This window comes from Scleropages formosus, chromosome 2, assembly GCF_900964775.1.
Source record: "Scleropages formosus chromosome 2, fSclFor1.1, whole genome shotgun sequence".
Taxonomy (NCBI): domain Eukaryota; kingdom Metazoa; phylum Chordata; class Actinopteri; order Osteoglossiformes; family Osteoglossidae; genus Scleropages; species Scleropages formosus.
The window spans coordinates 8,196,863-8,213,844 of record NC_041807.1 but is presented as its reverse complement, the minus strand read 5'-3'; the positions used below and the strand labels follow the sequence as shown (position 1 = coordinate 8,213,844).

The window sequence follows — 16,982 nt, the reverse complement described above, 5'->3', positions numbered from 1 at the left end:
CAGTTTTTCAATTATTTCAAATACAAAGAAAATTCATTAGTATATTTTTTCTATTACTTCATCTTCATAAGGACATCGGTGTGATTTTGCAAGGTTGTAATAATTTTTTAAAAGCCTTAATATTCTTGAATTTAGGCCAGAGCATCAGACTGATATCTAAGGAACAATAACCTACTCCTGAGCTTACAAATCGATGAGGCAGGGCAGGAGAGCTGCAAGATGCTAAAAGTTGACAGCTTTCTTCAGAAGCCTTGCAGGATTTTTCTTTTTAGCATTTCTCACAAGTGAAAGTCTCTTTAAGCCCTGGCACAAATGATCACAGCTGGTGAACAAGGAGAATACAGGTAAATTTTTTTGAATTTCAAATTACCAGTACTTTTGCTATGGAAATAATAATAATTGCACAAAAGCATTTACTATTATTCAACACTGCCTTTATTAGAGGTACCATTTTAAATCTCTTTGCAGTTGTATGATTTCAAATCAGATCAGATTTTGCTTGGAGGACTTGATTTTTCCAGGACTGAAATAAATTACAGATGAAAAAATGTATCACTAACACTAAGATTGTAGTTTTTCCTGTTAGTCCCTGGTACCTGAGAACATACACAAGTGTACTCTTATTAACAAATTAGTCCTGTACGTGCTGGAAGAGGAACACAATATATAATATGACATAATGCATATTTTTTCTATTAAAAATTCAGTCTGTTGCATTTTATATCTGTTTCAGTGAGTGACTACAACAAGAACACATGCACAAATGTTCTGTCTTCTGTTTTTCGATTTCAAACCCTCAATTCGTGGCCACGACGGTTTACAGCTGTGTCTGAGAGCTGTCAAGCTTCGCCCTTGTCAGCAAGGATCTGACGTCAAGCAACTAATTGGGCTCCTCTTTGTGCGTAGGTACCGGACCACGCCCAGCGGTGCTGACGTGGAGAACGCCCTGGATCAACAGGCGTTTGCGTCCGATCTCCGAACACGTACAGGGAGGGACAGTCAACGGTGGGAACACAGCTTCGATGAGCGCCACAATGGCAGGTACACTCATTAATTCCACACGCCGTCTCGGAGCATGGAAAAGGGGGGAAATATTAATCCCGAGTCTCCCTGTGGGATCTATTTGTCCGGAAAAACCATACAGCCTCTAATCCCGTCCATCATCCTCAGACATCAGTGCTGCGTTGTCACGGGGTCTGTCGCCTGATGAGGCGCTTATTAACGAGAGGAGAAGATCTTGGTTTGGGGTGCGGTTCTTTGTCTCAATTTTACCCAGTTTACCACCCCTCCTCCCTGCCCCCCTTTGTTTTGGTTTCTCTCTCCAGTCCTCCCTCCTTTTGTTTGTCTGCTGACATCATACGCGTCACAGTAGCTTGATCGTCGTGGAGAGGGTCGGCTTGAAAATGCCGGTGAGCGTATGTGTCGCAGGAGGGAACAGGTGTAAGCGAGGCTACTTGTTTGTTCAATTTTTTTAAGGACCATGTGAGTCAACACCAGTACTTATTCCGATCTATCCACAGGGTCCTAGCTTGCAAAGGTCCCATGGGATCAACAGGAGCCTGATGGCTTCAATGTTTCCTAGGCGAGCGCGTGATGGGGGTAAGGGCGGGGGTGGTGGGGCTGGTGAGGGCAATCAGACGCCATAACGATAGGTATCTGGGGAGATGCTCCAACACAGCCGGGTTTTGTTCCTTTGTGCCTTGCCAGCCCTTCAGGGTAGGGAGTGGGTTTGGTCCAAGTCTGATTCGCTTCAGCATGTAGCATTTCACATAGGTGTAAATTAATTTATCCTTTGCCGTCAAATAATTTGAAACCATTGATGCTGTATGCGGCAGGATTTCCTTGAATTTTTTGGCTAAGCTCTGGTCAGCTATCCCTCAGTCAGAGCCTCACACTGTATCTGAAATGTGCTATTATTTATTGATGCAGTTTGTATTCATAACAATTAATGTCAAATTCATTTAAGGTTGAATTCACCATAACAAAATCAATGCATTTGTATCAGGCTTGCCTAGTATTCTGACACCACTTTTGTAGCTAAATCGCTTGTTTAAAAAAAAGAAAAAAGAAAAATGTATTTGTACACACACACACACACACACACACACACACACAAATTGGTTTCTGGAAATTCATTATATTTCATTAAACCTGTAACTATTACTTCCAAATTATTTTGAATATCCCACTAATTTTTCTGCTTTCAATGACAGAAATTTTTTATGAAAATTTTCATTTTCCCAGCACATTTCTATTGTCATATTTTTAGAAAAACAGTGAATGACAATTCATATGCATGACACTGATATAAGACTTTTTCCTTCAAAAAATCTATTTTATTCCTGTCACATAATGATTCCCTTCCTGAGCCTTATAGCTCCTTCTGAGGTTTGAACGTGAGATATGTCATCTGGTGCTTGTGACCAGGGGCTGCAGAGCAGTAGAATATAATTGCCATAATGCCACTGGGGGGGCAGGGGGTGGAGTGCTGGTGAGGTTGTTAGGCTGGCCTGCTGTATAAGGGTCTCCAACAGACCTGTCAATTGTCTGCAGGTTGCAGGGGCTTTCCATCTGTAGAATGTGTTGGGCTGAGATGTAGCTACAAATGCAGCATATAGCAGCTGAATATTTTATATATAACTTTTTAAGCAGGATACATAAGGTCTGCATGTGATCCACATATTAAATGGGTTAGAAAAAGTAGCAGGGTGTTTCTGACGTTTTATCGTGTTGTGATAAAGTGATATTTTATTTGTAAATACCTCAGAGCACCTAATGTCTTCATCCAATTTGGGTTTCACATCTCAGAGAACACATTCACATTTATAATTTCATTAATTATGCTTTTTGTCCCCCAACAATCTTGTGTAATGCTTTTAATCCATTTGAGCATGTTTGCATTTTGAGTTGCAGTTGTTGCTTTATGTTTGTCATTGTTCAGCGAATCAATCAGTGAAATATATCACCCTTTTATTAGACATAAAAACCAGCTAAATCTGTGTAAATCTTTTTCTTGTCTGAGCAGGGAGAAGTGTTAGATTTTGAATTCACAGACATGTACAAGAGTGAATCACTGACACTTTTGAAATGACAATGGGTTCTGTCTGCTCAATCTGACTCACTGAACAAAAAGCTTTTGTCTTGCTGACTATGACCATGATCTGAATTGTGTTTTTTTTTTAAAAAATTCATAGATATTCATTTTCAGTGTTGTATTGAATGTATTCTTTGCTGAAACATCATTTAACAAAATGTGAATGCTGACCATTGAACAAAAGCTGATTGCTCTACTTCTGCATTAATTTGAGGACAACATTTGGTTTACGTTTGCATGTGTTACATGCATTGTTAGGATAGAGCATACAAAAAGGCACGTTTATTCACAGGTATGAATCACTGCTAACAACAACTGACAACTACTGCTTTTAGTGTTTTCTGAAGGAATCTAATACAGTTATTATCCTTGCAGATGACTGGGATACTGCACCTCAGAATAACTTTGAAAAAAATTGCTTTTTAATGCCCACAAATTCTTTATGAGTAAAAACTGCTAGCATTAAAGAGTGACTTACAGTATGCTAACCATCTCCAGTGAAGATGAGGTAGCAAAACTTGCAGATCTAAGTCATAAAATGAAATCAAATAAGTGTAGTTTAATTTCATTTACAGTAAAAAGCTATTTGTGCTGATTACATTTTTAATTTTGGGCAATATCTGCTGCAGTTACCCTCACAATGGATGCTATTATGTTTTAAATGACAAAAATACGCTGCTAAATTTTAAAGTTTGTTTTGACTACACTCATTTCCTGATATAGCATCAGTTACAATTATTTTTTGAGTAGAAAATCTATAGGTCTTTACTAATTATAACTGCTGTAGAGCTCCAGTGGGATTTTTAAACAAATCTTTCATCTGAATTCCAACTAGCCACCATTCCAGGTCTTTTTAGTTGCTCTGGTGCAATGTGTCAGGGTCATTATTCTCATTAAAGGCATTTTTCCCATTATCTTGAGTTTAATGTGCTTAACCAACCAGTGCTTGCTTTACAAGACTTACATCCTCTGTGTCAAAAGTAACAAGACATAAGGCCCCAGACTGGGCTGGACTTTAAAGAGGGACTATATTTTTCAATATGTCAAACATCTCATTCCTTTTACAGAATTGCCAGATCTCTGAATCCAGTTGAACTATGGACAATGTTAGTGATTTTCAAAATTAATAGGGAGTCTCCATTCTCAGTGTCAGATTGCACTGTATGAGAGAGGCCATGAGATCCATTGCATTATAGGAGCAGCGTACCCACACTCTCAGATGTGGTCTGGTACTCTGTGGAATTACTTACATACTCATATGCTTGTGCTTGTATACTCTGTTTTGGACCATTGTGCTTTAATTTTCAAATTATTAACTTATTTAAATGTGACATATAGCCTTCATCTTACTTGGGCCAGTCCACACATGATCATGGTAAATTTACTTTATTAAATTATTACTTAAAATTTATTTTATGTATACTAGACTCTTCATGTTCACCCTCGACTAAAACAAACTTTCTTTGATAGCTTGCTATTATCCTATAAACCCAGAAACCCTGAAAAAATGCAAATATAGGATAATACTGCATTTAACCAATTTCTGCATTCATTTATACTTTAGAGAAGAAAAAGGTTAAACATACAACTGCAATTGAAAAAAGCTTTGTGAATGCAATCAACTAAAAAAAGGACTGAAAAATTATTTACTGAGTACAAATGGTAAAGTAAAAAAACCACGAATAATGCACAAACATAAATGGCTGAGTGCATAATGTTTTTATAGTTCTTCATTATATTTCTCTGTTACATCTCTTTTTCCTTACATTTTTAGTTTAATTTAAAATGATTTTGGGGTGGACTTAGAACAATATATTAATTGTTATTGTCAAGAACAAATTAGGACCAGTTAATGGGATGTATGTGTACTACTGCTATCTTGAAGCTCAGAAATGTTCCAAGTTGAAATCTGTTTAATCCATTTTAGTCATTGTTCCTTACTTCATAAGATTATCTTCCTGATCTTCCCAGGCACACACTGTAAGGACAATGTGCTATTGCTTATGTTTACTGTCAACACTGTAACAGCCCTGATGAGCCATTGCCTTTGTAAGCAATGTTCCCAGTCTATTCTCTTGGAAAACGGTGTGTGAAGTTACTTTTATTATGTATCTGATGCTGGTTTTCCACTGGATGCCAGCACTGGGGGGAATTGATGTGTTTTCTTGTTGCATTTTAACTGTCTCCAGTGAGCACTTTAACCATGCATCCCTTTGCGTAAAATATACATATTTCCATAGTGTCTGACCTATTGAACTTTTTACTAATTCAAACAGCTATTTTTCTGACTATTAATTACTGTTTTATTAAAATTAAGAAGAGCTTAGACCTTGTATGGCTGGCAATGTGTTTTTACAGCACATTTGGTGGCCTTATGCACCTTCGATACGCCTTTTGAAAGGCAGAGGAGTTAAGTCTCTGCCTCTTTGGGGAGCCCGGCCCAGGTCCATATTGATCTGATGACTCATGGTAAGTGCCGCAGAGCGGAGCAGAAAGACCATGAAGCAAAGTGCAAAACGTGTGGAGGCCATGGCAGAGGCCCTGGGAAGGAGATGCAAGTGTCACTGTCTCATTCACACTCCTCAGATGCACTACCACTCCATTTGTGTCAGCCTGACCTTGGTTCCCAGCTAATTAAGTTGTGTCACAGGAAGTGTCAAAGTAACGCAAAATGTACTGAGAAATATGTAGCATTAGGTACGCAGAGCACAGAGTTTGAATGAACAGCAGTGTCTCCTGGACTTTCTAATAAATAATAGGGCATTAATATTTCAATATACTGTAGTTGCAAATTAAAGTTTAACAAGAGATTAATAATATTATATAGTGAATCTAAATGTTCTAGTGTGAAATTATCTTATCCTGTCTTCTGCTCCGCTGCATTACAAGGCTGGTGCTTTCATAGCTTTTCCTTATATATATTGTTTTTGGATGCTTCAAAAGCAGGATGTCCAGCTGCTGGCCACTTTGTGTTCAAGGTGTGCAATGCTTTTGTGTGCTCTGTAAATTGGAAGAGTCAGAGGAGGTTAAGTCACTTAATGAAGGGCTGAAATGAATTCTGTTCATACACACACATTTTCTGAACCGCTTGTCCCAGACGGGCCCGCAGGGAACCAGAGCCTACCCGGCAACACAGGGCATAAGGCCGGAGGAGGAAGGGACACACCCAGGATGGGAGGCCAGTCCGTCGCAAAGTACCCTAAGGGGGACTCGAACCCCAAACCCACTAGAGAGCAGGACCTGGTCCAACCCACTGCACCCCTGTGTATTCATTTCAGTTAGTTGGAATTTGCCTGTTTACTGCTTCAGTTTTTTTCTCAAACTGGCATATCTGTAAATTTTGTGAATGCTTAAATCAAACATCATAAAATTAAAAATGGGCAATGGCAGAATGTTGCCTTTATTTAATCTATTTAATCAAATTGTTGCAAAATGAAAAGGGGTTTAAGTTTGATATTGTGCTTTGTGTGTTTATAATTTCTCATTTAAGAAAACTTAAGAAAATTGGGCTTTTTTGCTTTTTTCCTGATTGATTTAAAAATGTACAATGTGTTACCTTGGAAACTAAACAGCACACAGAACATCAGCTTATTCATGTCGATACGTTTGTTGTTTTTTGGTGTCAATGACTACCACATTCCACATCTGGATACCTTGTGCCTTGAAGTAAAATACTATCACTGTCACTTGGACAGGTTATTTGAAATTGTTACCCATTTATCCATCAGGCCACCTCTACAAACCGCTCATACAGTACAAGAACGCGACAATTTGGTGGAGAAGGTATTAGTAATAGAACATCGCATTTGCTCCTTTCAGGAGATTATGATGCCAGTGCATTATATTGTCTTAATGATGCCATGAACATGCCATGACCATGTCAAAATGCATATCATAACATGTAATGACAGAACATTATTGTCCCAACTTTTTTGACAGCTGCTGTATCCTAATGCAAAGCTTGACAATGTAAAACTTTGGGATCCGTTGACATGAGAATTTGAAAAAAATATGGACAGACTTCACTAAAACAGTTTCTAGGGTTTTATGACAAAATGTTGTAGTCAAGATTTTAAAATATTTCGGGACCAAAATATTTGCTTGGCTTCAACATTTGGTAAGTTCTTATGACACAGGTTTTGTAAAGTTAATGTTGTTTTGGTGGGTAAAACAGGAAAAATTAGCCAGAGTTTCTGATAAATACACCAGGATTAAGATGAAATGTGATGGACAGTCTCTTAACTTGGTGGTTGGCCAAGTGGTGCAAATCATACAGTTTGGGCTATGTTAATAATCCCCAATCATTTTGGATAAGCCTAGCTTATTGAAGAGAAATTGGTTGCTTACACACTTGAGATGTTTTCTTGTATTATGCAGCAACAAAGCAGACTGTTTGAATCACAAAAACTGCTGACATTACAAGGTGCTTGCCAGGCAGCACACAATTATTTCAAAACAGCTGTCTGCTATCTTAGGAGGCTGTGTGTAAACATTATTGCCCTCACTATGACTCTTTCTATGCCCCGTTCCTCTGAAAACCTTTATTTTCATCATCTGCCTCTCAGGGGAATTTGCAAAGACAACCTCATAAAAATTACCTGCAGGCCTATGAAAATCATGATGAGCAGCAATGTCTTGTTGAAAATGGAGTTATTGAATATTTAATCATTGAGTCCAAAATTTACCTCCTCATAGACAAAAGATAAAGAAACTACTATCTTAACTGATGATATAGTCTTCTTTGATGTATAACTTTAACAAATTTCATTTAGTGATTTTATTTGCTATGAGTAAACTGTAGTCTTTTACCCTGATAAGATGGGTATACATCTTGATGGAATTTTTTCAGTCTCTCTTTTGAGCAGAGGATTGATTTTAATTTTATGACCCATATATAGACATTGTTAAGGATTTCAAATCAGAACTGATTCTGTGATATGTGTCACCTCACTCAACTTCATAATCATGCCCTACATTTTAAATGGATTCTGTAGAAGAAAATAATATAATTGTTCTTCCTCACAGTCCAGCACCATCTGTCAACTTTTTTTTACTACTCTTTAAATTCAGTTTATAAATAAATCAAGCACAAGCAGTCTGGACAACATTTCTCACATCTTCAGTGGTATCCTGCCCCATAGTCTGGATATTAATGCACTTTGCAGAAGAAGGAAAGCCTAGAAAGATTGGTGCATACACACAAACATAAACTTTTAGCCAAATGGAGAATACTTAGATATTTCAGTATCTTCTTTATACATTCCTAAATTCACAAATGGACAGAAAATGAAGTGAATCATCCATACTATTTCTTGCAGAAGAAACACTTTCACTAATTGAAGTGGTAAATTTAAAAAAATCAGAATTTCCAGCTCATGATTTTACTTGTATTTGAGAATGTTAATCCATAGTTACCAAATCTAATTTATGTAGATCTTTCTGACTACAATATGTTTTCTACAACTACAAATTTTACTTTTCTCTCAGTTATTCTAGGACCAATAGTTGCCCAACATCTTCTTTCTTTAACACAACCATTTCAGTCCAGTTTTAGGTCAGCGCTTGCTAGACATGGTAAGTGATACGGTATTATCCCATTATTATAATCATGCCTCCTTACTTGTGCTCCTTGATCTGAATCCAGCTTTTGGCTTGAAAGATCACCAGATCTGGAAATATCACAGTAAGATATGATGTCTAGAGGATGTATATTTTCATGGTTCAGGTAGTAGAGGTGCAGTTCACTGGTGCTGGTTCATATTTTTACCAAGTATAGAGTCTTATTAAAGGTATATTAAAAAAATCCCAATGCAGTCAAATTATAAATATCACAGTTACAATAAGGTACCTGAACAATATGCGTATCAAACATGATTAATGTAATGTTTTCCTTTCAGGTTCCTAAAGTAACTTGCAGTGTGCCCTTTGGCTAGAGTACTTTAGATGAAGCTGGCAAAGATTCTCACCCAAACAAAAAAAAGTCTTTAAGTTGATCTAAGTTTAAGTTTCTCTGACCTCGTTGTTTTGGTCATCAAAGTTTATGACCATTGGTGAGAATTGGGATGTACATCAAGCAGTAAACCAAGAGTTTTTTCAAAAGGTTTCCACTTCACTACAACGGATGACGAAAGTGCCTACAGAACTGCTGATTCTGCAACAAATCCGCCTTTTGGTCTTTTGTTTTCCATTTCCATCTCTCACAAACAAGACCTGGTGCACAGCTGCCCCTCCCCTCACCCAGAGAGCAACACACTCTCAAGACAGGGGTGAAGCCAATGCCAGGGATGACTGGCAGTGTAGTGGTTAGTGCTGCTCTTTCTGACCTCATAAGTTGCAGGTTCAAATCTTATCCCCAGCTGTACTACCTATAAGCAAAGTCTTTATCCTAAATTGTTCCAGTGAAATTATCCTGCTGAGAAAATGTGTAAAGAATTGCAGATAGCTTTACATTGTAAGTTACTTTGGAGAAAAGCATAACATAAATGTGAACCTGAGGTGCAGACTTGCACAGCAGCTTCTTCAGGGGACATCTTCAGACAGCTGTGCCAAAGAGAAGACCTCTTCCATGACCAAGATGAGCTCTGCATTGCTCCTTTTGAATCTGAGGTTTGACTGTTGTTCAGTCTCTCCTTTCCAATACCCTAGCTTTGCCAGGGTGGCCAAGAAGTGTTATAGTTGGATAACACCTTCCTGTTCTCTTTCTTTCTTAAATTTACCACAGGTGGACTCCAAACAAGGTCTAGAAACATCTCAGTGATGATCGGTTAAAACAGAAAGCATCTGAGCTAAATTTCTAGTGTCATAGCAAAGGGTCTGAATACTTATGCCAATCACACACACACACACACACACACACACATTTTCAGAACCGCTTGTCCCTTATGGGGTCACGGGGACCCGGAGCCTACCCGGCAACACAGGGCGTAAGGCCGGAGGGGGAAGGGGACACACCCAGGACGGGACGCCAGTCCGTCACAAGGCACCCCAAGCGGGACTCGAACCCCAGACCCACCGGAGAGTAGGACTGCGGTCCAACCCACTGCGCCACCGCACCCCCTCTTATGCCAATCAGTTTTTTAAATTTTTAATAAATTTGCAAAAATTTCTAAAATCTTGTTTTCATTTTGTCATTATGAAGTACTGAGTGGAGACTGATGATGGGAAAAATGAATGTAGACGATTTTAGCATGAGGCTATAACATTAAAAATGCGAAAAAAGTAAAGGGAGTCTGAATACTTTCAGAATGGACTGTAAAATGTGACCACAATGCTGAGAACTTAAGTTGAATTCCAACATTCATAATTTCTCATGAAGACAGTTTAAAATAAGGTGTACCATTGCTCTAAAGTAATTTATAGACAGGATGGAAGGTGTTTTCTTGAGACTATGTGAAGTTAGTCTAGAAACTAATGGGTTACGATATTCACCATGAAAGTTATCCATACCTTTAAAACAAGTCTGATTTTCTTTCACACACATTTAGCTTAGCTGATGTTACTCCTGTATTCGTATAGTTATTCCTTTACAATATGTCACTTTCAGTGCAATTTCAGAGCAAATAATAATAACTGCACTTGATTTCTTGCTAATTACTTATAATTAGACAGATTTTAATTATCAAAATGTATGATGAATCCAAATTAAAATTATGGAGGTGGGGGGTATGCTATTTGTGGAATAAAAGCTAGGTTGGAGCAGCATGCATTTTGGATTCATGTGGTTGTGTCACCTTGGAAAAAGGGATTTTTGTTTGAAGTGGTGCTGGCTGGCTTAGAACATTGCCTGCATTTCTAGGCTGGAAATAAAAAATAAAAAATAACATATTCATACAAAATCAACTTGATCCTAAGAACACAAAAAACTAGAGACCTGTGTCAGACCTTCCTTTTTCAGGGAAAAAATAAAGAAAGTTGTAACTTCTCATCACATTTAAACTCAGATCATGAGTTTCACTCAGGCTTTAGATTTTGCTGCAGCACTGTTACAGATTTGCTACAGCTTGTTAGAGCTCTCAATACCAAACTTTTTTCTGTAAGAGGTCAGGTCTCAAAGTGCATACTCTCAGACCCACTGATATAACCCACAGCTGTATTGTCCTGAACAGATTTGCTGGCCATTTTTGACCAAAGTAGATATGCCTATATCCTTGTTTACATCTTATGGTACCTCAAAAGTAAATGGTCTAATTTTACAAAATATGGGAAAAAGCCCAGTGTGAGTTTGCATGGTTGTCAGATTATATATAGGTTTCTATCACATACTGCTGCTTCATCTGATTTTGTGATTCTAAATTCCCCTTACTATGTCTAACTGGATATGTGTGTTTGGATGTACATCTTGTTATTGACTGTTGTCCTGTTCAATGTGTACCCAGTCTTTTGCCCAGTCTAGTGCCCATGTTTCTTAGAATTTTCTCTGGGTCACTGAGACTCGATCTAGATTAGCTGATTGTGATAACAATTGAATGATTTATTCACATATTTGATCTAAAATAAACATTGCATGGTAAATTCAGATTGTTTCTAATACAGGATAATTAGAAGTGGCATTTAAAGGAGCAGTAACATGACAATGAATTTAGCAATAATACTGTAATAATTCATGACGGGCATGTCAAATGGTTCTAATGGATCTCTGGCGCCTCTATGTGATAATGCAGAAAAAAGTGAAAGACAATATAATATATGAACAACGTGCTTATGTTTCTATTTCCGGCAGAAACAGTGGGCATTATTACACATTTTTCAAATTATAAGTGCTGGGGCCACAGATAGTCCCAATTCTGCAAACTTGGAAATTAGCTTTGACTTGTTCTCCTTGCTTCATTCTGTCAAGACATGGGTTTGTAGGGTCTCCTTTCATGTCTCCAAGGACTGCTAATTCTTCCAATATGATGCCGTCTTGTTGATTACACATGATTGTTTGAAATTTTGCAAGGCTATCACTATACTCAAAGAAGTAACAGAATACTTTCCTGTCATCTGCAGCCAGTAAGACCCCAAGGCTGCTTAAGCAGATTCCAAGTAACAATCACCAATACCAAACAATCCTAATCCACAGATTTTGATGTTTTTAACGGGCAGATTCAGGAATCAGGTGCAAAAATGGCTTGTAGCATGTACGTTTCCCTCTCATTTGCAATTTTATAAATGCAAAAAGTGTCCTAAGTTTTGACACAGATCAGCAGAAATGGAGTCATGCTCATTCCTATTTAAATATATAATTTTAATAATCCTTTTTAAACACTACCACAAAATTACACTTCAGCATCCATTAAGGGCACATTTCTTTTTCTTTAGTAGTAATTTAAATAATTATTGTTGACTAAAATAGAGACGGCTTGCTCCACCGTGAAAAGCAAGGTGACTACCAGTGTAGTGTAATTGCCTCAGAATTACCATAATTATCTCTTGAGCTGAGGATGGTAATTGAAAGATGCAACTATCTTGATTTTTGAGACAAAATAGGGCAATCAGTTGTAATTGATATATATAATTTTGGCAAATTAACACCACAGTGAGTCTTTTTTTTTTAAATACTGAAACTGTGCACCCTGCTCTGCTGAAAATGAGATGTGTCATTTGATTCATGAATTCCACCAAGCTTATGTACACAGTAAAATGACATCAAACACACTTAAGCTTCGCAGGGATATCATCATACTATTGCTTTCACACAGTAATATTGTCCCCACTCAGTAAGTTCAGAATTTTTATTTGCATTTTTCGTGGTCAAAGGTTCACGGTTTCTTTTCCATGTTTGCTATTTATGATGTATATCGAGTATCTCCACATGATGTCTGCCAGATTTGATTAAAATCCTGTCATAAATTACCAGAAATTACGGTACAATTTTTTTTTAGCTGCCTAATTACAATATAACCATACTATTGCGTTCTTACTCTCTGCAGCGCGGAAGTAGTGATAATTCTTTACTTGGCCTTGTCTTTTTCATTCCTTTGTAATTATGTGCTAAAATTGTTGTGACATTACCAGTTACAGCTTATACATTATTACTGCTAATTCATTGCTTATCTTGACACTTTTACACAAAATATTTCATCCATTTTTGTAAGGGTATTTTAGCAGTATTAGGCAGTGGTGCTTGAAGTGGCAACCTTTAGGTAGAGATCCACATGCTTCATTGCTACACTAGCATTTACCTCTGTACATGACGCTGTCATGAAACATTTTTGGCACACTTAAAGTCTTCACATAAAATTGTCCTGGTTTTGCCTATCATAATACCTATAATACAACCTGTAATAAACTTGTAAATATAAGTATAAAGGGTTATTAAACAAGTAATTAAATCTTAGGGAATTTTTAGAATTGTAAGCAATCTTTTACAAATGCTTAAAATGTGGTGTACATTTGCACTATACCTTTCAAATGATTCTGTATATTTTACTTTCATACATTACAGTGAATATAATGTTTTCTTCCTAACACTCTTAAAAGTAAAAATGAAATTACAATATCAGAATCAGAATCAGAATGAGGTTTTATTTGCCAAGTGTGCTGACGCACACAAGGAATTTGCTTTGGTGCTTAGTGCTTTCAGTATTACAGACAATAGAAAAAACAGACAGCTGACACATACACAGAATAAGTAAATAGCATATTTACACACACACACACACATTTTCAGAACTGCTCATCCCATACGGGGTCACGGAGCCCACCCGGCAACACAGGGCGTAAGGCCAGAGGGGGAGGGGACACACCCAGGACGGGACGCCAGTCCGTCACAAGGCACCCCAAGCGGGACTCGAACCCCAGACTCACCAGAGAGTAGGACTGTGGTCCAACCCACTGCGCCACCGCGCCACCGCGCCACCCCAGCATATTTACAGAGTTAAAAAAAAATAAATACAAAAAAAAGTAAATTACAAAAGTGATGGGATATATTGTACTGATAGGAAACCTAAAGGGAAGTGTTAAGTGTTCATGAGGGTGATGGTCTGAGGGAAAAACTGTTCTTGTTTCTTCTTGTTCTGGCAGACAGTGCTTTGTAATGCCTGCCAGAGGGGAGAAGTGTGATGAGTTTGTGCCTGGGGTGTGTGGGATCAGTGATGATTTTGCCCACCTGCTTCCTTGTTCTGGTCTTGCACAAGACCTGAAGGGTAGGCAGGAGTGCACCAACGATCCTCTCAGCCATCTTGACCGTCCTTTGCAGGCTAATTCTGTCTGATTTGGTAACCAAGCCAAACCAGGCAGTTATGGCAGTGCACAGAACAGACTCAATGACATCTGAGTAGAACTAGATCAGCAGGTTCTGTGGCAGGTTGACTTCTTCAGTTGGCAAAGGAAGTACATCCGCTGTTGGGCCTTTTTCACGATGGAGTCAATATAGGTGTCCCACTTCAGGTCCTGGGAGATTGCAGGACTCAGGAACCTGAAGGACTCCATGGCTGACATTGTGCTGTTGTGAATGGTGAGGGGGGGGGGGGAAGTGCTGGGGAGTTCCTCCTGAAGTCCACAATCATCTCCACTGTTTTGAGCGTGTTCAGCTCCAGGTTGTTTTGACTGCACCAGCCAGCCAGCTGTTCAACCTCCCTCCTGTATGCAGACTCGTCACTGTCCCAGATGGGGTCGATAGCTGTGGTGTTGTCTGCAAACTTCAGGAGCTTTGCAGAGGGGTCTTATCCTGGTTGTTTATTGGTGGAAACACATATTATGCCAAGAGCATGAAAAATAAACATTTTAGCACAATGCAGAGGCAATATGGGAACTTTGTCACAGGTTATACCAAATTCATATTTTAATACTAATAAACCGTATGCTCTGACAGTGGCATCCATATGCCTTAGTTGTTGCGATGCGGTGGTTGCCACTGTTAACCAGTTAGCTATAATTCTTATCTCACTAGCATTTAGTGTTTTGCTAGCTACCAAGTCTAATCTAGTAAACTAAAGCAATAAATAAAATTATCTACTTATTGTAAAATCTTTGTAAAAGCATTGTTAGTTTCTCAAGTTTTATTTTCTGCCTGCACAATGCCATTTAGATAATTGTACTCATCCATCATCATTGATATCTAGACATTGAGTTATTTCTTTATCAGAGTAGCTAAACAATTACATTGGTTTTAATCACTCATTATACACTTTCACCAACCAAAAGAATACCATGTCACATGTCAGATAAAATAACTCCACAACAAAAGTAAAACTTCTGTGTGCTGAGATGAAGGTTGGCCCTTCTTGGATTGACTTTTTCTGTCACCTATTCAAAGTAAAATTCATTACAGTTAACAAGACCAAATCACTGGAAATTGAAGGATAAGGATTAAAACTGTCAGTTCATTTACTATATTTTATTTTAAATATGGTGTCCTTTATGACAGCTGGTGATCTGAATCCCATGCTTCAAACCAGGTTATGACAGCTGTTGAAGGAGTTAAGAAAGTTGTCACGAACCTACCATGACATGTATTATCATGTCAATGACATTGTTACAGTATCCTTATAAAGGTGTCAAGGAAGCTGTTCTTAATTTACTCTGCAGATTTAAATTGTTTTTCACAGTATTCTATCTTCAGTCCAATTTTATTGCAATGGTCCTGAAAATTATGATCCCTATTAATATTATCATTACTGCAGCTCTTAGGTTGTAGATCTGGCCAAAGGCAACTTTAGATAGCAAAAGGTAAGCTCATATCAGCTTCCAGGGAGATAAGATACTTATCTACAACTCCAAGCTAAGAAATCTCTGATCACTGAATAAATGGCTATCAAGATTGTTCAGAGCATTTTAGAAAGTACTTGACTATTTTCATGCACCTAAAACACTGCAATCCATACAATAGAATGTTTCATAAATCAGGAAGCAATACACTACAGAGAAGCATAAGCAAGAGAAATATTAAATTATCACATTTTGTGTTGTGTATATTAATAAATGCCCTCATTACATGCATGTTGGCAAAGATGCTTCATGGCTGGTGGCCAGGGGTATGTGTATTTCTTCAACTTGCAGCCCTGTGAGCTGTTACAGATCTGAAGTATGCTCAGCACACGCTGCCCATCTGTGGTTCCGACTCACCTCTGCTGTTGGAAGGATGTGAAAGAATGGAAACACAACAGCTACGCCCCGTCTCCAGGCGTACAAGAGGGACGCGGCATGCAATACTAATCAGATGAGGGGGGCCGTGTGCTTCCCTTGCTATAAAAAGATTTCTCAATGAAAGTCTTTGAGGTCGAAACCATTTGAATGATTTTTTAGAATGACGCAGGGCCCAGGTCTCATGGGAGACAGATCAAATCCAGCCAAAGAGACAGAGATATTAAAGCCGACTGAAGGTGCAGCCAGGAGCCCTGCGTTTCGCTGACTTTCAATTAAAACTTTGATATAAAAAAAGAAAAGCAAAAAAGAGAGTCCTGGATATATCTACCTGGGGACCAGGGGTAACTGCCTGGAGGAGGCTTTGCAGTTTTTTTTGTAAAGCAACATATTTTAATTTATAATACATTCTAATGCTTTATATACCCTTTTACGTACCGAGGTTAACTGAGATAACGTATGCAAGAGTATGCAACACTCATAGACTCAAATACAGAAACATAGATCCTCATACACACATAGCATGTGATTGATTTGCCCACTAAATCCCACCTAAGTCAATAACTTATAAGTGGGATTCATCGTTCTACACAGTGAACTTGGTTTAATAGGCCCCCTGCACTCTGACATACCATAGAGACTAATGACACAGACCAAAGAAACCCAGAACAGGAAAGATGGGAAATATTGCATGAAATAGCTGGCAGCATAGCACCTGCCTCTGGATCCAAAGGTTGCAGGTTTGGTCCCCCAACCTCTGGCTGTAGTACCCTTGAGCAAGGTACTTACCCTAAATTGCTTCAGTGAAAAAAAATTACCCAGC

The 16,982-nt window shown here is 38.3% G+C and overlaps 1 long non-coding RNA gene across 1 annotated transcript in view; it reads left to right on the top strand.

The window, feature by feature from the left end:
- Nucleotides 1–951: 951 nt before the first annotated feature.
- The window catches only part of LOC108939601 (uncharacterized), a 51,450-nt gene continuing 35,419 nt past the window's right edge, over nt 952–16,982 (top strand). The window contains exon 1 of the long non-coding RNA XR_001966518.1: nt 952–1,041. This is a non-coding gene — a long non-coding RNA (uncharacterized LOC108939601). The remainder of the gene's footprint in view (nt 1,042–16,982) is intronic.